Source organism: Sphaerodactylus townsendi, linkage group LG10 (assembly GCF_021028975.2).
Source record: "Sphaerodactylus townsendi isolate TG3544 linkage group LG10, MPM_Stown_v2.3, whole genome shotgun sequence".
Lineage (NCBI taxonomy): Eukaryota > Metazoa > Chordata > Lepidosauria > Squamata > Sphaerodactylidae > Sphaerodactylus > Sphaerodactylus townsendi.
Window position 1 is genome coordinate 41,718,196 of NC_059434.1, and position 26,149 is coordinate 41,744,344.

A 26,149-nucleotide genomic window follows, 5' to 3' on the forward strand; every position below is an offset into this window, starting at 1 on the left:
TGTCTTAAACTAATTTGTTTCTAATTTGTTTCACATCTGGAAACAAAATCCAAGTTGCTCTGTTTGTGTAAGCAGAAGTATGGGAACTGCTATACATATGCATTTTAAAGCACTCTGTAAATTTTCACTATTGCAAACTTTTGGGCAAGTATCTGCAGAATAACATAAAAGCTATTTTCCTTCCACATGGATTTGGCTTAAATCCTAGCCCTGCTAGTCTTGCACAGAATAGTATATGTAGGTTTTCATCCATGTTTCAATTTTTCTTTAAAAGCAGTGACTGAGGACAAATTTAACAGTCAGCAGAAACAAATAATAAAACATGTTAGGAAGAAGAATGACCTAAACAGTTCTCCATGACATGTAAGTTTGGAAGGGAAACATTCAAACACATAGAACTTCATCTTCATCCTGAAGGCTTGATTATGCAAACAGGCTCTCATCAAGAGCATATTGCTGAATATGCTCCAAGACAGAAATGGCATTTGGAAATTGTTAGAACTTGAGAATTGTTAACTTGCCAGGATTGCATTCCAGGTGAACTATTAAACACAACAGAACATCATGTTATTATACAGCTTCCAGTGTCCACGGAGGAGAAGTGAGGAATGGAGATATATAAATATAGATAGAGTGAGTGAGTGAGTGAGTGAGTGAGCGAGTGAGTTGGGACTGCTGTGGTTCCCTTTGCGGGTATCTAAAAAGCAGAGAAAGTATCTGCTGGCCACTCTCCTTCTTTTGGGAGATTTAAGTGCACCAAAAATACATTGGAGCAAGGAAGATTGCTACTTTGAGCAGAGTGGCAGAAACTACTCTGATCACTGTAGAATACTTTTTATTGTAAATTATGGCGATTAAGGAATAAGATTAGGGATGAAGCCTGCCATTCTAACTCAGCCATTTGTACTCATCATGAGTCAAAGTGGTAGGATCAGACAATCAATATTTCCTAATTTTCTTTCTCCCTGCTTATTGATCATGACAGCACAGAAACTTTAAATGAAGCCCAAATACAGAGGGGGAAAGGTGTTTTGTTTTAAAATGCACATGGGTTTCATGCATGCATCAGCTTTACAGTTTATTCCAGCAAAGGAAAGCTGATCTCTGTGTGGAAATGAATGCTTGTGTTGACATGTCCAAGTGAGAAGACATGTGGTTGGAAAATACTCCATACCCAGTGTAGTTGGAACAATCTACTCGAGCAGACCATAGGTTTCTTCATATTTACCTGGTATGCTTTCTAATAATACAAGGTAGAAATTACAACAGGCCTCTAAAACAGGAAAATGTACTGATTTTTTCACAACTTATGCACAAATTATGCAGAAATGGGATAAAAGAAGGAATGAAATAGAGCAAGTATTAGAACACCACCCATTCTAATATTCTCACCTTCTAATCTAATAAATCTCCCATAATTTTTCCTATTATAACTTCTTAATGCTGCTTTCCTAAATCTTTGAAAGGCATATCTTAATAAATTGTTAATTAAAAGCAATGTTCCACTTGCTCAAATAGCCAGTAAAAAGCAGGGCAGAAATTCATTACTGTGCACCACCAAATTCTTTTCAGCAAAAGCTACTGCACAACACTCTGAATGTGACTCTGAAGAAACAGAACAAACGTGAGCAGGCAGGAAGGATGCATTGGGGCCATTAAATAAAACAAAACGTAAAGAATACTACAACATGTAGCATTATTGTGCTACATTTGGTAAGATACTGTCAAATACTATCCAAATTAAAGAGCTAAAGAAAGATAAAAAATATGAAATGAAGCACTAGGAATTCCTTCTGCTTAACGACTAATTATGAAATACTGCCATTAAGTGGATTGTACATGCCTATATTAGAACAAGGTGCAAATATATAATCAAGAGAAAGTTAATGTTATAACACAGCTGGGACCTGGTGAACTGCAAACGTTCAGCTGTAAACTGTAGGTAGTAATGGTGTAATCTAGTCCTTGCTCTAAAAATGTATCGAAGAGCCAAGTAATTTGTTTGCACACATGTTTTTTCCAGCTCCCCCTTTTCTGAAATGTGCCACTTAAAAATGGTACACATCAGTTGGCCAGATGTAGCCCTTGGTATCATTTCCCCACAAATAAACATTTTTTCTTGTTGACAGTAAATGTTTTATAATAGCCAAATTCATAAAGCAGGGGAAGGAGGGTTAACACAGTTTGTGTACAACATATGCATAGGAATAATCATAATTAAATGAGAGCTTGTAAAATTAGATCTCACAGTGGGAGTCCAAAACTAGAAAAGAAACAACAGGAACACAATTAGTAGATAAATATAATTCATTATACATACAAGGGAAATGGAGAGTGAGGTTTTTCTAATTCATGCTTATTGCCTTTTCTTGTGTTTATATTCAGTGTCTAAATGATACGATTGTAGTGGGTGTGGAATCTGAGGAGTAGGAAATTTTTTAGATAACCTTTCCCAGAGGTGTCTAAATGTTGTATTGACATAAACATACTAATAGTAGCCATCGGTTAAGATGGTCAGAAGCTGCAGTACATGCCAGAGTGACTATGGAACCTTGACTCAGAGAAGCTGGAAGCAAACAAGAGAAATAGTAATTTGTTGGCAGCATCCTAAACCAGCTGCTGTCACAGATAGAAAACTAGTCCAGACAGACTATTAAACTGGTGCAGTGAGACAGTTCTCATAAATGTGAGAAAAAGTCCTGATGCTTATTCAAGTCAACTCAAGTCCAACATGCTAATAACACTGCAGGGGCACATAATTGCTCACTGGCGTGCATATAATGGGTTGGATGCAACCAGCTTTATCCAATTGTGAAAAGGGAAGGAATGGATACCCTTTGAATCCTCTAGAATGGAGTCCAGTAGCACCTTAGAAACCAACAAGATTTTCAATGCATAAGCTTTTGAGAATCAAAGTTGTCTTTGTGAGTGACATTTTGTCATATTTCTTTCTTTTGGCTCTTGTAAACTTATACCCTGAAAATCTTGTTGGTCTTTGTGGTGTTATTGGATTTGAATCTAGTGGTTCTTCCATAGACCAACACTACTTTTGAAAGTAGTCTGAAACTACTTTTGGATCATGGAATCTGCATAGACAAAAGCCATGTCTATGCTCAAGGCAGTTGAGCAACTCTTGAGTGAACAAGCTGGTTGTGTCCAACTCAGTGTCATTGCTTGTTGCAAGTCTTGAATGGTTTCATGTAAGATAATGTGTGCTGTTAATGGTTCTGCCATGCTGTCTCTCCAAATCCCTGGTCCATTAAAGATTCACGGCAGTGTTTAACATTAAGTGCATCATTTGATTCTTGGATGCCCAGTATCAAAGATGTACTGAGCATTAATGCTGCAGACTGCTAAAATGCTTTTTGGTGTACTTGATCATTCAATTTGCCAACTGATGTTTTAGAGCTGATGAATATTTCAAACCTACCGTTTTACATTGAGAATGGGAATACTGTGTAATCTGAGTTGAAATCTATTTGCTATTAGGGGATAGTGATATGTATTAGAAGAGAGAAACTGGACCAAAGAACTGAACTTCATGGGGAAACAAATTGGTGATAGATATACTGTGTTTTTAAGCACTCCCACTGCATTTGTACATCAGGGAGACAATATTAATAGCTTCAGCTGTGAGGTGCATATCACTGTACACTGAATTGATCAGGCTGCAGCTGGAATACTTTGAGCCATTCTGGGGGCTTTTCTTCAAACAGGATATGTACAGAATGGAGTAGCTGCACAAAAGAGTAATGAGGATGATCAGGGGCCTAGAGACAAAGTCCTATGAGGAAAGGACTTGGGAATGTTCCATCTAAAGAAAAGGTTGAGGGGGGACATGATTGCTCTTTAAGTATTTGAAAAGCTGTCACTTAGGCTGATTCCGCATGGGCCAAAACAGCGGTGTGAAAATGGTGTGAAAACAGTATAAACCCTTTTACACCATTTAAAACCCTTTTACACCATTTTCACACTGCGGTTTTTGGCCCATTCAGAATCAGCCTTAGAAGAGGGCAGGGAGCTGATCCTATTGGTAGCAGAGAATAGAACTCTCAATAATGGATTTAAATTAGAAGCAGAAAAGTACTGATGGCATTAGGATTTTTTTTACAGTAAGGTCATTTCCATATGGCAAAACTATACCTGTGTACCACAGTGTTTGTTTTAACCTGGCTCTATTTTATCCTGGGGTGTCTGTCCACATAGCTGCCCTTTTTTTGAAGGAATCCAGTGAAGACCGGGAGGAAATACTCCAGCTTGTTTTGCATGAGCCTGGGACTTCTGTATTTTCTTCAAAAGCATATCTGAGCATGCCCGGTGTGTTGTGTTCTGATTGGCTGTTGTTTTTGAGTGGCAGCTTGAATGAATGTCAGGCAGGGATATCAGGCAGCTGGGTGAGAAAAATAAACTGGTCCTGCTCCCGATTGTTTTTTTCACGGTAGCAGGCTGTAACAGGCTCTCCCTGGGTATTTTTTTTAAGAACCTCCAATTTGGCAGTTTTTGGATACTCTGGGAAGTGGGAAATATCGCAGGGAAAACCCACTTGAGGACCAGGAATCATGTGGAATTCTTGGCTGCACAGAGATATTTTTCTTGCTCAACCCAGGATATTTTAACCGTGTGGAAACGACCTAGGGGTTGTTCAGCAGTGGAACTGGCTGCCTTGGGAGATAGTGTGCTCTTCCTCATGGGCAGTCTTCAAGCAGCAGTTAGATGAACACTTGTCAGGGATGTTTAGACTGATGGACTGTACGGCCTTCCAACTCTATGATTCTATTATTTGGTGCTTTTTCTTTACTGTCAAGTTGCTGATTTATGGCAACCCCTGGTAGGGTTTTCAAGGCAAGAGAAGTTCAAAGATGGTTGTCTGCCTTCATGTCACAACCCTGCTATTCCTGGGAGACCATCTTGCCAAGGTTGACCCTGCTTAGCTTCTGAGATCTGCTAAGATAAGGCCACCTTAGCTGTCAGGTCAGGGCAGCCATCCCAAAAATTATTTGTTTGAACAGACAAAAACCCTTCTGAGTTTGGGCTTTACCATTTTAGTCAAAACACAGGCATTTTGCTCGTTTCAACATAAAAACTTCAATAACACATGCTGATATTTTTGCTATCATCTGGGATAACAAGTTATTACAGCATTGATGTTAAAAAATGGACAGTGGATATCACTCAAGTATTGACAATATCACCATGTAAGTCAATAAAGAGATTTGGTACAATTTGCATTGTTCCATGTGAACACAAAGCCAGTGTCAGATTAAAATATCAGTTTAACAGCTCAGTCCAGAGCTGTCAGGTAGGTGGGGATGGTGCCCTTTAAGCACAGCTCCACTCACTCCAAAGGGCTTTCCTGCCCTTGGGAAGCCCAAAGTGGGAAGGCCAAAAAGGTAAACAAAAACATCCTACCTGAAACTCCCCTATAGGGGAGAATAGAGACATGCTGTGAAAATCCTAGTGTATCTCTGATCGCAGCCCCGCTGGCGTACAGGGGCCTAGAAGTTCAGTTTCATCCCCTGGAACATCCCCTGGAATGCCCTCAGAATTCCGATGTAGCTTTGGGCAGTGTGGGTGTGGAGGCAGGGAGCTGGGTGCCACAGGAGACATACAAGGACCTCGCTGCAGCCAAGTGCCAATGAGTTTGCCCCTCTGACATCGTAAGTGCCCTGGAGAAGGCAAATCTGCTGGTATAAGTCTGCGCCACCTTGAGAGGGCGATTCACCCCACCTCTGGATTGCGCTGCCAGTATCTTCTGATCCAGTAATGAAGACTAGTTCAAGAACATTTATATCTTGTTCAGGATGTCAACTAGAACTGATTCACACCTGTGTATTTAATCTTTTAGTGATGAATACACAGTGCAGGACTTACCCATACTGTTGTTGCTACTCAGGAACTGGGGAAGCCATGAGCTGCCCCTTCTTCCTTGCGCTGGCTGAATGGTGCCTGGCAGGGCTGGCCATTAGAGGCTGGCTGGTGCAGGGATGTGAGTTTAGCTAGAGGTGGAGCCAGACACACAACCTATATGGGCGTGGGAGGTGGACTTTTGCCTCTTTGATCAATTCTATTACCATACAAATGTCTCGCATCTTTTTTAGCAGGTGGGAGACTGCTGTCCCCTCCTCAATCAGCAAATACATGTAAAGACGTACTGACATAGGGATACCCATGTCCCCAGGCACACGCCTTTCAGTCACGTGGGGGATGCCGGAGGGCCCCCCACATGACCAAAGACATGTGCCCACAGCTGGCACTCCACCCCGCTCCCGGCCTCCCTTCAGGCCGGCTTCTGCAGAAGCTGGCTTCTAGGGATGCATAGGGGAGCTCTGCCCCCAGCCTTCGTGCTTTTAAAAGCACATAGATGGAGGCTGGCAACTGCTCTCCCCAGGCTGCAGGGAGCCCGGTGGGGGTGGGGTTTTTAGACAGGACCACACCCCCTGAGCCTCATGCCTGAGTGGGGTGGGGGGCGCCAGGAGACTGAGTTGTCTATGGGCACCATTTTCCCTCCATACGCCTCTGAATACATGGCACATGACTTACCAAAGTCACCGTTGTTGCTCTGGAATGGGGGAAGCTGAGGGCTGTCCCGTCCTTCTTGTGATGGCCTCCTTCTTGTGATGTGCCTGGTGGGGCTGGCCATTAGAGGCTGGCCAGTGCAAGGCTTTGAGTTCTGCTAGGGGTGAACCCACTCAGTTGTTATGGTCAACTGTTTTGTTACTCTTTCTCTTGGCACAGCTTGGTGGATTACACATGAGAACTGATCCTTTTGGGGAGGAAAAGCCTGCATGGCCCCTCTCCCCATTATTGGGGAGCCCTGCATGGGGCCATGGGGGTGGGATGAGCCTCACTGTGTATGCCTAGACAAGGGCTGCTGGCTAGCCTGCATCCTCAGGTAGTGGTGGTTGGGATGAGATCCATTTAGGGGCCAATGCCCATTTGGCTCGCACTAACCTGCTGCTCCTGGTCCCCCCCGCCAGCACTCAGGCCTCAAGGAAGGCATGCACTGGATTCAGTAAGTATGCTGCCCAAATGATCAGGATCCATTCCCTATGCTGTGCCTCTAGCCTGTTATCAATAAAAAAGCTGTGGCCAGTTTTATTACCATACAAATGTCTCACATCTTTATTGGCAGGCTGGAGGCTGCTCTCCCCTCTCCAGTCAGCAAATGGAACTAATGCAATTTAATGTTGTAGTACATTAAAATAATTGCCACACAACCATAAATTGAGGGTTTTTTTGCAGGTGTGGGGGGGAGTGTAGCCTTTTCATTTAGGTTAGAATTCTAAGGAAGTAATGGCCAGAAGAAGGAAGGATTTCAAATGCCAATCAGGTCAGTTCTAAAGAATTATACCTTTCTAAGTCCTTTGAAGTCAGTGGGCTTAGAAAGCTACAACTCTGCTTTAGGTCTGCACTGCAAGTGGATCAGTAAGCCTTATTCATCTAGCCATTTCTAAAGTAGGTTTCCTTATCCAACAGTCCTCCAAATGGATACAAAAGGTGATGATGCTATAAATGTCCACACACAGTGGAGGAAATTCTGGGTACTGTAATGCTTCTCTGCATCAATAAGCCCTGATGATAGTTTAGGGATTTGTGTGCGTGTGCGTGTGCGTGTGCGTGTGCGTGTGCGTGTGCGTGTGCGTGTGAAGGGAGAGATGATTTTGATAATGATTTCCATGCAATGTTCTATTCATATTTCTTAGAGGAATGAGGAAAAGGTAAACAGACTCTGAATTGAGTGCTGTAAGACCAATGAATTACTTGATCACTATTTAGAAAACAAAGTATTATTTGGCACACTTTTGAACAAATACCACTATGATAATCTTCCAGGTGGTGAGTTGCTGGCTTTCAGTCAGTGGCAGTTCTTTCCTAGGTCACCAAAGACTTCTATAAAGAAAGAACAGTTTTATTTTGTCAAAAAATATTTCATTCTACATTGACCTATGTGGCTAGTTTTCTGATTACAAAAAGTGGGGAGGCAGGCTATGATGGTAGAGTTCTGGACTGTACCACATCTTACTGTCAGTGAGGTAGGATCATATTTTGGAAGTCTCCAAATAAACAGGTCCATAGGGATAAGGCTGTATTTATCCTTTGATGTGCTACTTGAAGGAATGCAGGAAGTATAGAGAATCATTAAATAAAGCAATTCATGGTCAGCAACAGCCTCCAAACTTGTACCACTTCTGCACAGTGTAGGCCTCTTCTTGCATTCTCTTTGAAATGTGCCATGGACCTTCCTATGCTGGGAAAATGGCAGAATCACATTACCCAGTGAGTGTATTTTCCACATCTGTTCCTTTCCCCAGGATAAGACAGTTTGAGTCTGTGCTTTCCCAATGTGGTTTAGTGACCCACACTAAGGATTCCTCCCACAAGGCTTGCAGCTTCTGATGTCAAATGCGCAGCTCCTGAAGGCACCCACATTCCCTAAAGCTAACGTGAGAAAGTGATCTGTATGAAATGCCTCACACAATAGCAGCCCTACAGTTTAGCAAGCCAAATGTGTGGATACAAGGGGGAGGGGGTGGTCAACCCATTAAAGGAGTTATGCTGGGAAAATGGATGGTCTTTGCCACTGCCCCTTCCTATCCCAGTATCCTCTCCTCCCACAGGCAATCCTGAGTGGTGGTGTGTGTGTGTGGTGGAACCCATGGAGAAAGCTCGGGGTGCCCCGCAGGACTCCAGAGGGAAGGAAGGGACTGCAACCGCCTCCCTTTCGCCGCCAGCTCGTGAGAGAGGCAGCGCCTCTGCTCACGCCAGGCAGGGACTGGGGATCGAACCCCACTCTGTTCTGAATCGTCCCCCCACTCCGCGATCCCGCCTCTGGTTCGTTTTCTCCAACCAGCCTTGGGGCTAAGGCGTTTTGACACCAACTTCGGGAGGCGTCGGACTGCCCCCAGCACCAGCCACGCGAAACGGATTGCGCTTTGCTCGACTAACTCCGAGTGGGGATGGGATGGGATGCGGTTCGCCGCTTCGGCTTTTGCCCGGCCGCTCAGCCTTTGCCGCCTGCCGTTCCTGCCTCGAGCGGGGCCCCGTTATTCTTTTGCCTCCAGTGGCCAAAACTGGCGGCAGCCGCGCTCTGCCATGCCCGCTGGGCTGTCTGCAGCAGCTGCCCCCGTTCGTTCCCTCGGCTTCTATGCAAATCGCGGAAGCGCTCGGGCTGACGCGAGGAGTGGGAATGAGCACGGCTGGCGCGGATGCGGGCGGGGGGGGGGGCGTAGGGAGAGGCGGGAGGCGCTCGCTGGGGCTGAGCAGCGGCATCGGAGGCGGAGGAGGGCGGGCGCAGCAGCCGGCTGCCTTTAGTGCCTGCGCCGACCTGGAGGCGAGAGGAGCTGGTGCTGTCCGCTGCGCCGCTGGTGCTGAAGCCGGGACGCTCGCTCGCCCGCCCGCCCCTCGGCCTCGCCCTCCAGGAGCGCGTCGCCTCGCCTCCTCTTTCCACGCCACCCAGAAGCAACTTGGCGAAGGAGCCGAGCGGACGCCGAGCAGACCTCTCCGATTTCTTCGGAGTTTGAGCCCGGACTGTTGTCTGCCTCCCCTTCCTTTACGACACTTTCTATTGGGGTCTTTTCGTTGCTGTCGAGCCGAACGTTTTCGAACCAGAGGAGGCTTTTCCTCTTATATATACGGAATAAAGAAGGCTCTGCGCTTTCTCCTCGGGGACTTTGGCGACTGTTAAATAAGGTAAGGGCGGAAAGGGCTTGGATCGGGGCCATGTGGCGGGGTTGTGTTTCTTGAGAGGTGCTGGACGGAGTTGGGGGACTGCCGCGGAAGGGGAGCGGAAAGTTGTGAGCTCGCCAGCCGCTCGGATTCGTCGGAAGCGCTTGGGAAAGATTTCCGCGGCTTTCAAGCTCATAATGGGCTTTGTAAACAAGAGATGAATGCAGAATGAAGAGTCTCTGCCAGGGAGGGAGGGAGGGAGGGAGTCGTGTAAAGCTAAGAGGGAACTGAAGAGGGGTGTGTTTGTTCCACACACACAATCCTCGGTCTTGGTCTTCTAAAATGCTACCTTGTGTAAAGTGTTCAGACAGGTGTTGTTGTTTTTTTTAAAAAATCGGGTTCTAATTCTCATCTATGAAAGAATTTAGTCCAAATAAAGGACACTGTTTGGGGGAGTAAATCTCTAATTGATTCCAGCATGTGGGCGAGAAAGAGGGGATGGGTGGGGAGGGAGTACCTAAGGTCAGTCTGGGAAGCAGTGAGCAAAGCAGGAATTAGAGAGGATTTGCAAAAGAAATGCGTGGTGTGCCCTGCTGGTTGGTTGGTTTGTGCAAATGTCAGCGAGGGAGAGATCAGTCATCGGGCTTAGAGGTTACAGGCGATGATGATGTAGATGATAGCAGAGATCCCCTTGACATAAAACTTGTGGAAGTCAGTTGTTTACAGGGGTTGTCCCTGCTTTCCCAAGGTCGGCTTGAAGGAGTGAAAGTTCAGAGCAGTGTGCTCCAATACTGACTGCTGAGCAGCAGGCCTTCCTCCCGGCTTGTGGTGGATGCAAATGCGGAATGCTGACTTAGTAATGTGATATTGTGTTATATGCTATTTTCAGTAATTGAAGGAAACTGGGAAGCATGGACAGACTCAACATGTCACTTTTTCATCAGTATTTAACCTTTTGCAAGCTGTGCAGAATGTTCTTCTCTTCTCAGGGGTTTGCTATTGAAGGAAGGCAGCTTCGGTGAGTTGCCAGATTTATTTCTGTGCTGAAAGAAAAAAAAACAGATGATTTCTAAATGAGCTGAGCACCAATTCCAGCTGTGTAGATTTTTGTGACTTTATGAGGACCTTTATTAAAATGAAGAGGGAAATAAATTAGGTTTGCTTCTACTCAGTAATATCTCAGGGAAGATGAATATGCTTTATAATATGCTTTATAGACCAGGTATGATAAAAAATATACCGAGAGCAGCTGCCCGAGTCCATGTTCAAACAGCTTCCTTACAAATGTTAATCAGCAGCAAAAGTTTGACAAAGACTAGAACAGATCCATGGGACTTCAGTTCCATAGCAACATGACTTTTTGCTATCATGCTCTTTAACTAAAGTTGAAGTTGTTGTTAATCATAAACATCTGCTTCAGTAATAATATGGAATTTGTCAGCAATTTGGAAACAGTTGGAAGTCAAATTAACAGCTGGTTAAGTCAGTGGGAAAAGTTTGTGAATGTGAAGTTTCTGCCATATGTTTTGGTAATGTTAAAATCTCATCTTGGAAATCTCCCCATGTAACAATTTTCCCTTTTCCTATTTCTGTGCTAAATAAAGAGAAAATGTTAAAATAAATTCTTATTGGCTAACTTCAGGGAACAAGTCAGTTTTCAGGTTCCAGGTAAAGGTTAAACTAGTTATCATAAATTCCTAAAAACTTGGGAGTTAGCTGCATTATCTAAAATGGGACTTATTTTCAAGTAGACCTGTTTAAGTTGCTCCCTAAACCTTTCCTACTCAGGATGGATGTGAAGGAGGAATATTCGTAGTCAAGAACCTGATAAAACTATAATTAGAAATGAAGGGAAGTATGGGAAATATTTATCTTGCAGTACAAATGCAGACATACAGAGGGCCCATGATTTCTGTCATGGTTAACTCAGAATACATTCAAACACTGTGACTCTTGGATTTTTTTTATGCTCTAAGTTCCAGACATGTACATGTCCAACTCATAACATGAACAGAAGATATTTCAACAAAATTATATTAAAAATTTATTCTTCATTTTCTGCCTCAAGTTCAGCCATTGAGAAAGCTGGTGCAAATGATGCCACAATGGGGACTAAATAATTCAGAGCGCCATGGCACAATTGTTCTTTTTGTCTTCCGCTATTCTGACATTGTTATTTTTAAAATACTTATGGAATAATTCTGGGGGCTAATTTTGGGAGGAATTTGCGCAGATATCAATCTGGTCTGGATTCAAAATTATTGAATCTGATATTAAAGTGAACATACCCTCTGCGTCTTTCTCCTTAGTTCCAGCTGCACAGGTGGGTCAAGGCATTTTGTTGTCTAAGATAAAAAAATAACTAGTGCCCCTCTTATTTATAAACATATAATAAACAAAAGTAGTCACAGCACTTTGTTCTTTAATTATATTCTTAAATCTGCTGCTGGAGGCAAACTACCTAACCCTGCCTTAGATCAAAGCCTGTGTGAACCAGCTGTGACTTTGGAAGGAACATATGCATGGTAAAGTTACTTCATATTATGACAACTTTGGTTGGAAACCAAAATTATATGTTTCTTGTATGGTTTCTTCATACTTCAGGATGAGTGGTGGGTGATAGGTGGGCTGCGATTGTCCCCTGTGGATGTTTCCATTAAAGTCAGTTTCTACTTTTATATCAGTTACACATGAATGACATTCAAATGGTGCATAATATATAAAATGGTACATAATGACATGGTGGTATAAAAGGATTAAGACTATGTGACCATCAGAAGAACAGCATTTTGGAAGACTTGGCATTACTGGACTTTTGTGATGTCATGTCCCTGGATATATTAGATTCACAAAGGAGTATCTCTACATTGCTGTGGGTCCACATAATCTAGGAAGTGATTTTGGGGAGGGAAATGCTGTTCTCCTCCATGTGTGAACTCATCTCCAGTATTGTGTAAATACTTAAAAACAGCCTTCCTTTTCTGCATGGCTGTTCTAACACTACTGCAAAAGCAAGTATTTCTAGAGAGACTGCCTGTTTTCCTCCCTTCTGATCTTATTAAGAAATGTGTACTTTCAGACAATCTAAGTGCTCTCTCAACAGACGAGTATGTTGTAATTAATTAAATCATGCCATGGCACTAAAGTACACAGATATCTACAGTCTAATGAAAATTATATTTACCCAGTCAAATGTCTGATCAACCCAATACCAAATTCATGTCCTGACACACATTGTGATGTTGCGCCTGCTAAGAAGTTACAGCAAACGTATTGTTCTTGAGGAATTTCAAATGATAAAAGAGTACATTGTTAGTCTCAAATAAAATATGTCCCCAGTTAACATTCATATGCATATATTGCAAAATAAAAAACATGGACATTCCATCAATGATGCAAGCGTAGAGTGGAGTTGTCTTTAAATCTTTGTGTTTCTTGGGATTCAGAGAAAGTGCTGGCAAACTAAGTTTTCTAGGGCTATCTGAAAAGAAAAAAATCAGGAACTGTTCAAGTCTAACAACCATTTTTTTTCTGTCAACATGATGCCTTAGTGCTGGTTGACCAATGCAAGTTGTTTCACTTGATGGCTGCACTGTCAAGTGATGACTGTAATATGTAAATAATCTACATCACACACACAACACTGCAAATACAACTTCTGTTTCACCCACATTGCTTCTTTTGAAGCACATTTATTTGGAATCACATCTTATTACTTTTTGTAGCACTTGTAGCTAGTTTGCTAAGGAATATGGCCCTTGTCACTATTCCTAAAGTAACAGTTATATGTTCCCAGTGGAATATAGAATTGTGTATCTCCCATGAATTATTATGTGCATATTTCATGTCACTGAGCATAAGGCTTTTGACATTGCTGGGATAAATTCCATTCTTGCATGGGGAACCATATAATTTGGATTTCTGGGCTTGCATACAAGGACAATAAAATATTTCATTGGTACAGACAATGGACAAATAATTCTTTTTAATTTTGTTCTCCAAGTCATATTTTACTGTGTCATATTAGAAACATACCTTCTTGTTTGAATAAATGGGCTTACTGAGTGGAGTTTAAATTGCATTTGGTAAAATGCTCATTGATTGCTTGAAAAGCATAAAAGTTCAGTGTATTTGCATTTGAATTAATGGAGACCAGTGTCCAGAAGGGCTTCACAGAAGGAGCTTCCAAATGCTTTGGTATATTGTTAAAAAAATTACAGGTATTGGAATATGTAGTTCAAAACTGCTTCTTAGCAGGGCAAAAGCATTTTTATAATACACATTTATTAGTTAAAGATTGTAAGATTTTCAAAGACACAGCATGTGTGTGTTCACAATTACTGAATGTTCAGTGTCTGCTGAGACAATACAAAGAATTTAAGCAGTGCTAATTGGGTTGGGTTGGGTTGGGAACTACCTTTACCTTTTAATTGGATTCTAGGGGGACCCATTAAAATAAAGTTTTTGTTAAGGAACTGTTTGGATGATGAAATCATTATCTTCATGCTTCACTTCCACTACCCTACCCATAAGCCTATATTTTTTTCTATCTGGTAAGCATTTTGAATGATCAAGGCAGTCCCATGTTGGGACTTGAACCTGGATATCTGCAGTCTGTGTAACAGCACATCCCAGTCTGTGGATTCTTTCCTGGTCTGGCTTCACCTAACTGGGCCATAGTGCACAGAGTAGCTGCCAAGTCTGGACGGCATGGTGATTCCTCATTCTGGTCAGTTTGCCTGCCTACCTGTGAGAGGGCCTGTTCTAAACTAAGCTTAGGGCTCCTGCCTGATATCTTGGAAGTCTATTTTCTGCTTCTGGTCTTCCACTCAGGACTGCTTGCTTTAATTTGTGACCCTCAGCCTGATCTTGACTGTACTTTGACCCATTGGCTCCACACCAGTGTCCTGATAGCTTTATTTTGCAGTTTTGTTACACTATTTCAGAACTAATTTGATATGCACTGTTGGAGCAGCTCCACATTTTACATGTAATTGCCTCAGGTATATCTGTGTTTTACCCACAAATCCTATAATCATCTTGTAACACTTCTTCCTGAAGTTTTTCGCCCCCTGAGAGCTGGAGAGGATGTGGAGAAGCAGGAGAAACTTGTGCTTTTTATGCCTTCCATAAAAGCTTCCTGTGAAAGGGATGACCCATCTCTCCCACATCATCTGACATATGCAGAGATCTCAGGAGAAGGAAGGATTGGTGGCAAACAGGAATAATTGTTCCTAACCCAAACCTAACTTTGTTGACCCTAGTTTTCCAGTTTCCTTTAGAACCACTTGTCAACTGTAGCTGACATACTAGCACCTTTTCACACCACTGAGTTACAAAGAGGAATATGCTACAATCATTCATGTTTGCTTTGGAAGGGTAGAATTTCCCTCAGTTGTTATAATCCATTACTGTGTGTGATACATGCTCAGCATTCTTATAATTCAGGCCATATCATTTGCTTCTCAACTGTATTCCTTGTCACTTTTAATACACTTCCTACTATAATTTTAGGAATAGCATTATAAATTGAGAAATTCTTTGGAATCCCCTGGACCTGTAAAATGAACCATAGGCTGCAAGTATCTTAGCATACAGGACTGAATTTTACGTACCCTCTACTAAGTTATGATATACATTCTATGCATCTGTGTTTGATCATGTTTCTCAACAGTCTTGTTCACAAGATACATTATCTTCATATACTGAATCTGAATACAGAACAATATGTTTACCATGGTAATTTTGAGTGGTGCATTTTTTTATTTGGCAAGACTGATAATCAAAGAAGAAAATTCTTATTCATTAAGTAGCTCTTGTTGATTCAGTCCATAACTTAATTTTGATGAGTCCATAAATGCAACAACACAAAGTTCACCAGATTCCACTGAACCTCATCTTGATTCATAATGAAAAATGCAAATGTTCCTGTTAGTTAGCTAGCTGTGTAGCTCAGATTTCACTATTTAATTTTACAGTGTAAACATTAAAATGTGTAAAGGAAGTCACATTTGCTTAATAGAACACAACTTAGGCATATGTAGCTGAGTGTCATGATCACTGGGCATGGAGTGCCCTCTTGGTAATTCACGAGAAAATCATCCATTGCTTCTGGTGAGTCAGTAGATGCAAACCTTTCCACACACCAAGGATTTGGGTTTTTGGATTCTACATAATTGTAATGATAGAGGTGTAGTGCCAATGGGGCAGGGTGGGGCACAACACTCCAAGCAGAGCTGCAGCAGAGGCATGACCAGGCCATGGATGGGGCATGGCAGGGGAGGCTGCACCACGGCAAGGGTATAGGGCACACACATGCCCTGGGCGGAGTTTCCCCTCGCTCCACCTCTGTGCAAGGAACCTATGGGCGTAATAGAAATGGATTGTCCTCTTCTCCCAGCTACCTCCTATGGTCCCTGAAAAGTGGAAATTGAGTGTTGAAGAACCCTTCAGGACAATATAAAGCATAAGCATTTTATTGTCATTGTGCACGCACAACGAAATTAAAGCAGCATTCCTTGATGCACATAATTTCAGACTCATACCCCATCCTCACTTTCCTCTTCCTCCACCCATCCCTACACAGCTCCAAACACATCAACACGAAGCCATGGAGTTCAGCATAGCCTCAGCTCTAGAGTAGAAGCTGTTTCTAAGCCTCTTTGTCCTAGTTTTTATAGAACCTGTATCGTCTGCCAGATGGTAACAGTTCAAAAAGAGAGTGTGCTGGATGAGACAGGTCTCTCAGAATATTGTGGGCTTTCTTTAGGCTTCAGGAATTATAGAGTTCTTCCAAGGAGGGGAGAGGGCAGCCGATAATCCTCTGTGCAGTAGTTATCACCCTTTGGAGCGCTTTCATATCTGCCACTGTGCAACTGGAGAACCATACAGTAGGTTAAGGCACTCTCTATAGCACAGCGGTAAAAGGACACCAGGAGTTTTCCATTCAGTTGTTTCCTTAAAAGTCTCAGATAGTACAGTCTTTGCTGGGCCTTCTTAACCACCACGGCAGTCTGAATGCCCCAGGTCAAGTCCTCTTTAATCATGACACCCAGAAATTTAAAACTAGCCACCCGCTCTACTTGATTAGCAAAGGTGATCTGCTTTTGTTTTTCACTAGTGAAAGTGAAGCAAATATTAGTTTTACAGGCTGCTGAAGAATGAGCAGATCTGTATTTGAGAACAGACCATCATGGTTTATAGGATACAACCACATCTTTCTAAATGATAACTTTTAAGGTATCATATAATGACATGCAAAAACCATATCAAGTTTACAGTAGTGTATTTGTTCAATAGTTTTATCAACTGCAGACAGATTTCATGAATGAACAGTATACCTAATGTTATTATGAATTGGGCTTATCTCCAGTGAAGAAATATCAAGTAGCTGGGCAGAGAAATACCTCGGAATGAGATCTTGGAATTGTGGAGTTGAAATCTGATATCCTGGTGAGTTAATTAATGTGCAGCATATACTTAAGATGTCCTATTGGCCTGACCTGGTGTGTAACCTGCTCTCCCTACTCCAAGCAAGTAGATGCCGCCAAAAGGACAAGTGCCATAAAATGTGTGATTTCTTTCTTTCCATTTGTCCTTCTCCCATTGAAAAAGACATTCCACTCAATTTAAAAGCAATACGTTTAAAACTGAGAATGTACTTTTTTATACAGTCTATAATTAACTGTGTGAGCCTTCACTTCAACTTGCTTCCATTGAAAATAATTACGTACCAGGACTGAATCTTGAACAAAGTAATCAAGGATATAGTTTCAAACATTTAAAAACATTTCTGTAAAAATAGAAGCACTTACAGGCTGAAAAAGGTAGTCATTTATTCCTGAGAGTGTTTGTGTATATGGGCACTTAAACCCCCCCCCCTTAACTATACCACAGTACTTCTTAGTAAGACAAACTCTAAAGAACAAGGGAGTATCCCCTTTCTGCAAAGTGGAAACGTTTTAGATCCTGAGACCCATTGGGCAGCCCAGTGCTACAGGCAATACAAATGCCCTGGTCTATTGAGAGGACATATGCAGTCATAATAATCTAACTTAACAATTTAACAACATTGTAATTTTTTTTTTCATATATTGCATTTTGGTATAATTTCTACCTCAAGACAAATTCTAATTATATCTTGATTTTTTAAGAAAATATAAAGATGTTTCACAATACTGAACTCTCCATAGCTTCAAAGCCTACTTTGCCCTCTGGAAGAATGTTTCTTTTTTGTGTAGATTCACCCCTCCTCTTTTGCTTGGGGGATTCCTCAAGGACCCTATTTGGGTGGAAAGGCAGCATAAAAATGTTTTAAATAAAATAAAAGTTAAATAATTCACACCAGTATGGTTAATTTACAGTATTACTGGGGTGTTTTTTCCTACCCTACACGCATATTTCTCTATGGTGAAATAGGAATGTTCTCCCAGTTGTCAAAAAGAATCCTCAGGTTGTTATGAAAGACTACTTAAAATAGACAGAGCACTTAAAATAGTTTCCTGTTTTGTTTTATTTTAATAAACTCCTGAAGTTTTTTTTCCTGCATCCTATATTGATTAGGGTAAAAACCACTCAGTGGCAAAATGCATAGATTTTTGAATTGTTTTTTGTCCTTGGAGGTTTTTTTTTTACAGAGTACAAAACTGTAAATGGTAACTGGAAATACTTGTTTATTGCTGCGCAGGTGACAATATCCATAGAGGAAAAGGCATTATAGAGCTACTTTTCTTTGTATTCTGCTGGAAAAAATAAGTATAACCAGGGAAGGAAATGTACCTCAAGGACTGTCCCAAAACTCCTTTAGGAAGAAACCTTCTGGGTACCCTTAAGATTAGTTATCCTACTCTTTCTGAACAATAAATATTCTTCTTCAGTTTGCTGAATCATTCTTGCTGATGCACTGACCCCCCCTATACCAGAGGTGTAGTGGGGGGAAATGGCACCCTGGGCAAAATGGCACTCCTCCCCTGTACCCCATGGTAGCTGCGCCCCCACCACGCCCCACTTACTTGAGCCAGTGGTGGTCTTGGGCAGCCTGGCAGGGTGGGGCCAAGGGGTGCTCAGCTGGGGCCTCCACCAGGCCTGGTGGGGTGGGGGCTGGTTGGGGGCACCTCTAGGCAACTCCTTCAGCCTCTGCTGGCTGAAGGAGCTGCCTGGTGGGCTGGGCCCAGCCAAGAGGGGGAGGGGGAGGTGTGTGTGGGTGATTTTGCACCCCTTCCCTGTGGGTGTCACACCTCCTCCCTCATGCTGACTTGGATGAGCTGAGTCGGCGTAGGTGGGAGAGGTATGGGGGTGATTTTGTGCCCCCTTCACATGACAGGATGGCATTCTCCTGAGGATATTTGACCCCACATGTCCCTGTGGATGCTCCACCCTTGACCTATACTCCTAGATTCGCTACTGCTTTAAAATTTCATGAATGAGGTTGATTGCATCTTTTCCAATCTGGTTTTAGATCTGGTTATACCCATGTTGCTTGAATTGCACTGGGAGTTGGAGAGCAGGATAGTGTTTTGCAAGGTTCCCTCTTGTCTCCTATGTTCAAACATCTACATGAAACCACTGGGTGAGGTCATCCAGAGACTTGGGCTAGGCTGTTACCAATATGTGGATGATATTCAGCTCTATCTTGCACATCCAGCTGATCCCAGGGAGGCTTTGAAAACCTTAAACCTATGCCTGTAGGCAGTTTTGGGGTTGATATGGATTCATAAATTGAAACTTAATCTCAACAAGATGGAAGTTCTATTGGGAGTTTAAGGTGTCACATGTCTTGGAGGGAATTGGACTATTCTTGAAGGAATGTGCCCATAGCCTAGGTTGCTCTTGGACCCAGGGCTACTGCTGTATAAGTAGTGGCAGCTGTGGCTAAGGAATGTTTTTTACCATTTTCAACTGGTTAGCCAGGTGTGGATTTTCCTAGACAGACAAGATCTAGCTACTCTGCCCTGATTATATCTAAATTAGGTTATTGCAATGTGCTCTACATGGGGCTGCCTCTGAGAAATGTTTGGATATTTCAGTGGGCACAGAATGCTGCAGCCAGCATGTTTACTCGCATGGGTCATAGGATTCATATCATTCTGTCTTGGCTCATCTACCTTGGATCCCAATTTGTTTCTGGGTATAATTCAAGATACGGGTGTTGATTTTCAAAGCCCTATATGATGTAAGTCCAACGTATCTGAAGGACCACCTACTCCTTTATGAACCTGTTCAACCACTGTAGTTATCTTTATAGGCCCTGCTTTGGCTGCCCTTGCCTTCCTAGGTCAGGTGGGTGGCGACCCTAGGGAGTGCCTCGTCTTTCATAACACCAAAGCTCTGGGATTCCCTCCCAAAGGAGATTTATCTGTCCTCTTCTGTTTTCATCTTCTGCCAGTGTCTGAAGATGTAGAAACTGAAGCCCTGTAACAGAAATAAGAATTATGATATCTCTGGCAAGGGGGATGCTACTACTACTCCCAATATTTACTTTTGTGCATAAGACTGCCAGATGTGTGAAAGCAGGGAATTATGTTCTTAATTTTAAAAAAAAGGAAACTGTTTGAAACCAATTGGTAGCCTCATTGACAGATCCAGCTCTTTGGCTGCTTTGTAGTTTTGCAAAAATTTTTTTACATCATATCACTTGTTCTCATTTCTCATTGACTGTCTTTTAATTATTTCTAATCTTTGCAAGGCTTTTGCTTAAGCAAGGAAGACAGACTCCCCTAGATCTCTGTGGAACAGCTCTTAGGTCATTATTTTGTTTTGGTGAAAGATGATGCAACCTTAACCCTAGAGATTGAAACCAGTCATAGCAAAGGCAATTTAGAAGTGAAAAACAGAAGTGTTTGCTTTTCAATTTTGATAGAATAGCTTGAGAGAATAAGAAAATACTAACATTTCAGGCTTTGCAAATCCCCAAGAATCCTACCATGATTCATTTCTTTCTTTAGCATCCCAGCTTTCTAGTCTAAATAAAAAAAATGGGGCTCAGAATGTGCCCAAAATGAGAAATGGTGAGAGGATAACTTCACTTCCTCCCCCCTGCTTCCATTCTTAATTATACAAAACGGATTTCAGTGATCCTGTCTTTTCCTTGTGCTTAATGAGATATTTTAACTCAAAGTATTTACAAATGAAATAGGATTGAATTATGTTCTTATGTTGAAAAGAAAAGCAAAAAAGTTACAGAAAAACAAATATGTATGTGCCTCTAAACACAATTTTAAAACACCCTTAAAGTTCTTTTAAAAAGTCAAACACAACAATGAAAAAACCACTCACATTATATTTTTTTCAAATGTATATACATGTACAGTACATGTATATTTAATTTAATCAAGGCAGGAAAAGACCAAATGCATTTAAAGATCCATCTTCCATCAATGGCCAGAATTCAACATACAGATTCACAAAGATCAAACATTATAGTCAATGGAGAGTAAGCACTCAGCCAGGTCTCATCTGTATACTATGATGATATAATTAACCTCATCCTTACATTTTTTAAAAAAAACAATGCCAATGAAAAATATTGACTCAACAGCAAAAAACAAACAACTCCCCTTCAAACTTCCAATCATTTAACCCTGAGCTGACTCCAAACAATGGGGTTCTGAAATTTTAATTCTTAAACTTCTCGTCTTCCACTTCTACTCTCAACCATCAGCATTACATTAGAATTCTTGATCCATTCAACAGCTCTGCAAGTGGTAATCTGGGGTTTATGATAAAAATGCTTTTTTTCATATTTGGTTTTTTATTATTGGCAGTTTGGATGGATAGTTTTGGCTGCTTGTTCATGATTTTATTACAGGTGGTTGTGATATATTCCAGGAAACTATTTGATGCATTTGAACACTCTGTGATTTATTTATTTAGCTGAGATATATGAGGACCTGCATAATAGACTTTGTGGTGTAGAGTGAAGAAGAAGAGTTGTTTTTTATACCTTGCTTTTCTCTGACTTAAGGAATCTCAAAGCAGCTTACTATCATCTTCCCTTCACCCATCACAGCAAGCACCTTGTGAGGTAGGTTGGGCTGAGAGTTTTTACAGAACTGTGACTTACCCAAGGTAACCCAGCAGCCTGCATGTGGAAGAGTGGGGATTCAAACCTGGTTCTCCAGTTTAAATTCCATCCCTCTTAATCAGCGCATCATCTGGGACTTTCTAGGCTAGGAGCATTGTCTCAAGGGATTTTATTGTTTGCTAATGTGTCTCCTGGAATACTGTATTATCGTATTGCTAAAGTCAAATAATAGAATGGCTTATATTTTCATGAACCTGTTGCTTTCTGCAAGGATGAGTGGTAGTATTATAGGCACTTTATAACTTTCATCTAAAACGTTAACTGAGTTCTTTATGCAGCAGAAATTAAAAAGTGGCACCCCTGTAGGCCCGAAAGTTCATGAACTAATTTATTTTTGCCCTTTACATATTTTTACTGCTTGCTCTGGTATTACCTGCTGCTCCAGGCTCTTGGCTAGTAAATTTCCTTTCACACAAGGAAATTTGGGTGGCCTGTGGGGGGGGGGGGAGCCACATGCACATCTGCTTGGTTCATGGAGCACATTTTTAAAAAGAAAAGTTTTATTGCAACAGCATGATATTCTTCTATTTTGAAACCCTGCTACATCTTAATATTGTGCAGACCGATTGTGTAAGGCACATGACAACTTTTGCAACTGCATGAACAGGACAGTTTTTGCTATTCAGCTTCTTGTGATACCACAAATTACTTTTTAGGCACAGGATAATGTAAATTGTGGGTTCTAGTAAGGTTACCAACTCTAGGCTGGGAAATTCTTAAAGATTGTTTTGGGGGGGAGGTGAAGCCTGGAGAGGTCAGAGTTTGAGGAAGACAGAGACCTCAGTAAGATATAATGCCACACAGTCCACCAACGAAGCATCCATTTTCTGCAGCGAAACTGATCTCAGTCATCTGAAAATAAGCTGTAATTCTTCAGGCCCCACATAGATGATGGCAACCCTAGGGAGCTGTCATCAGAACTGTGCTTCACAGACAATTGAACAAAAGTTTCAAATCATATTTCTATTGTGTGTTCACCTGCACCCATTTTATCAACCTGAAATGTATAAGAAGAGCATAAGAACATAAGGCCCTTTCTGCACATGCAGAATAATGCGTTTTCAAAACACTTTCACAACTGTTTGCAAGTGGATTTTGCTATTCCGCACAGCTCAAAGAGCACTGAAAGCAGTTTGAAAGTGCATTATTCTGCATGTGCAGAAGGAGCCTATGAAAGAGCCTGCTGGATCAGACCAGCGTCCAACTAGTCCAGTACTCTGCTACTCACAGTGACCCACCAGATGTCTCGTGATTATACAAGCCATGTGCTTGATTCAAAACACCTTGCATGGCCAGGTATTCACCTGGAGTTGCTGTGGCAGTCCGGTGAGGTCTCCTACAAAGAAGACAATGGCTTTCCATATGAATGCACTTACAGCCACTTTCATGGCAGTGCAAAACTGTATCTTGTATGAGAAGACAAGTGCACACTGCATCATTTCCCATGCTAAGATGGCCAGCTCAAGCTTGGGAAATTCCTGCAGATTTGGCAGTAGTGCCTTAGAGTTTGAAGAGCAGAAGGAGCTCAGCAGGAATGTGATGCCAGATAACCAACCATCCAAAGCTGTTGCTTCCTACAGTGGAATAGAACTCTGTAATAATTCTTGTAATTCCAAGAAAACTCCAGACTTCCCCTGGAGTTTGATGAGCTTTATTGCATGCTTGCTAAGAGTTGTTGAATCAAGGTAATGTTCACAGTTTATTTTATTATATTTATTTATTGAACTTGGCATTATTGGCCAACTTCTATTTATTTTATTGAACTTCTATGCTGCCCTTTCCCTGATGGGCTCAGGGTGGCTCACAACATATCAAAAATTATAGTATAAAACATTATGTAAGGCAACAGGTTTAAATATGACTGTTTTAGTAATTCTGAAAGAAACATTGATGCAATGAAGTTTTTTCCTCCATGCTTATGATGGTAGTGTGGCTTCTAAGTTTCAGTAATGAGTTATGGCAGTGTACTGGATGAACTGATGAAATCTCATTTTGGCAGATATAAGAGGTACAGCACACAGTATCAGTGGGCTCAATCTGCTATGTAGTGTCATCTCTGGCCAGATAGTCAGTATAAGAAATTGTCCATCATAAGACTGTAATCAGTCTGTGCAAATGCACTGCAGCGGAGCAGCCAAAATTTTCACTCAATTGGATGTGAAAACTTTATTTACCTCAAGCTGTGGTATTGTGCCCAACAATTCCCAGAAACTGTATTCTAGTACCCCAGGTTTGTATCTCTGTGCTTTAAAAACAAGGCTAACTCTAAGCTTGCTTTGTGATTTTACAGAAGTCTAGACTTGAAGGAATATATACATAGGAAAATTTCATGTACAGTAGATACTGTAGATTTGTAACTGAGTTGGTTGTAAAGGGAATTCTAAAACTCTGCATTTATAACCAGGGCTTTTGATCCTACCACTATATATGAAATATGCAGCACATAACCAGGTCAAACTGGATAGAACAATATTTGTATAGGCATCAACCAATATTCAAGACCAACTAACCACTAACTGCCACAAACAAATTGGAAAGAGTATCTCCTGCTAAAAAAGATTGGTACTTCCATCACTCTTTACCATGTTGCCAATTAAAGGCTCCACCTGCTTGCCATGTCTCTCATCTTGCTTGCAGTTGTTAACTTGGGGACTAACTACTACATTTGTGCCTTTTCAGGATGATGCAATCAGCCACTGTGCATTAGCAATAAATATAGTTATACCCACTCTGCTTGACTGATTTGGATCTCCATTAGATCCATTGCTTCAGTTCTCTGGGTTCTAGCATTTCCCCATTACTCCTCAACATGTGGTCAAGATGCATCTTAATGCAAACAAAAATGACAGGGCTTTATGCTAAAGACTCCTTCTGTCTCATGCTCAGGAAATTTATAATCTCCCTTTGCCCACCCCTCTGTAGGTCAGCATTTTGTTTCTTGTTCTCTCAATCTAATTTTTGGCTTCTCTCACTCTTTGTCCTCATGGTATGACAAAAATGTTATATGATGAACCTTCTGTCTGGTGTGTTCCATTTACATAAGTGATCACTGAGATCCTTGTAGCTAGGGAAGAGATGGTTTATCTCCTGGGCAGCAAGGTTTCAGGGACATTCTCAATATCTGTTATGTTGATGAGCTCTAAGGTGGAAGGCAAGTTTCCACAAATAGAATTATGTAAGCTAAGTTTTCTTTTGGAAATCAATGAGATATGGAAGGATCTTTCTTGTCTTCTACTCATGATGTCCATGGATAGTATTTTATGCAAACTGCTTCTTTAAAATATTTGAGTTTTTATGGCTTTTGACAAACATCTAAGGAAATCAGTTGTGTGTACAATTTGTAGGTTTGCTATACCTCCACTGTTTTGAAGTCAGATTTGGTTTTGATTTCCTTTCAACTGCCGATGTAAAAATTATAACATTGTATACGCAGCATATCAATAAAAAGGGTACTGGTCAACCTACCACTCATATCTATATCTCTCTCAGAAACTGCCCCACCTGTCTTGCTTACATGCCAACAACTCAGACCGAAAGACAGATATGCTCTGCATGCATGACATATTAATGACCAGGTTCAACATACAGGAACAAATGTACTGATGGGCCCCAACCCCCTATTAAGTACATTTACTGATCATGGCCACAGGTTGTGTGCATGTAGATGCCATTTTATCAAAGGGACAAAGCATATAGGCATGTAGCTTGCAAGAACATAGGTGCAAGCACATTGATGGCAAAAGCAGATAGGCAGGGACTGGCTGGTGTGCTCTCCCATTGCCTTTCTATGTGTGTACACCACTGTACACCACTGGCTAACTAGGCTTGTGTAGATATATTAGCTTTTACTCAGGTTTCCTAACATTTGAAGTATGGCCTTTTCTGCATGCACAGCTTGCCACAAATTTTCCAGTGGTCAAACTTTGGGTCTTAGAATCATTTTATGTAAAATGATTTCACACACCTCCATCCCCTTCCCTTACCATTTTCCCCTTTGTCTCTTCAGTTGCATTTATTCCACATTGTAGTGCTGAAAACATATAATAGTGGGATATCATCTGTAACATAGAACTCCTCTTTCCCCCTTTTTTTCTTCTGCACAGACATTCTAAAGTTACTATGCAGTTACAAGAGCCAGAGTGGTGCAGTGATTAAGATCAGGTGAAACCAGGTTTGATTGTCCACTCTTCCACCTGAGTGGCAGAGGCTTATCTGGTGAACCAGATGTGTTTCTACATGCCTACATTCCTGCTGGGTAACCTTGGGCTAGTCTCAGTTTTTTGGAACTCTCTCAGCCCCACCTACCTCGCAAGGTGTCTGTTGTGGAGAGAGGAGGGGAAAGGAGCTTGTAAACCACTCTCTCTTACAGGAGAGAAAGGTGGGATATAAATCCAAACTCCT

At 41.7% G+C, this 26,149-nt stretch overlaps 1 protein-coding gene across 4 annotated transcripts in view; it reads left to right on the forward strand.

Moving 5' to 3' along the window:
• Positions 1 to 9,281: 9,281 nt before the first annotated feature.
• Positions 9,282 to 26,149, forward strand: part of FSTL5 (follistatin like 5) — a 438,212-nt gene continuing 421,344 nt past the window's right edge. For all 4 annotated transcript variants that reach the window (XM_048509210.1, XM_048509212.1, XM_048509211.1 and 1 more), the window contains exon 1: positions 9,282 to 9,690. The gene's annotated coding sequence lies outside the window, so the exon portion shown is untranslated. The remainder of the gene's footprint in view (positions 9,691 to 26,149) is intronic.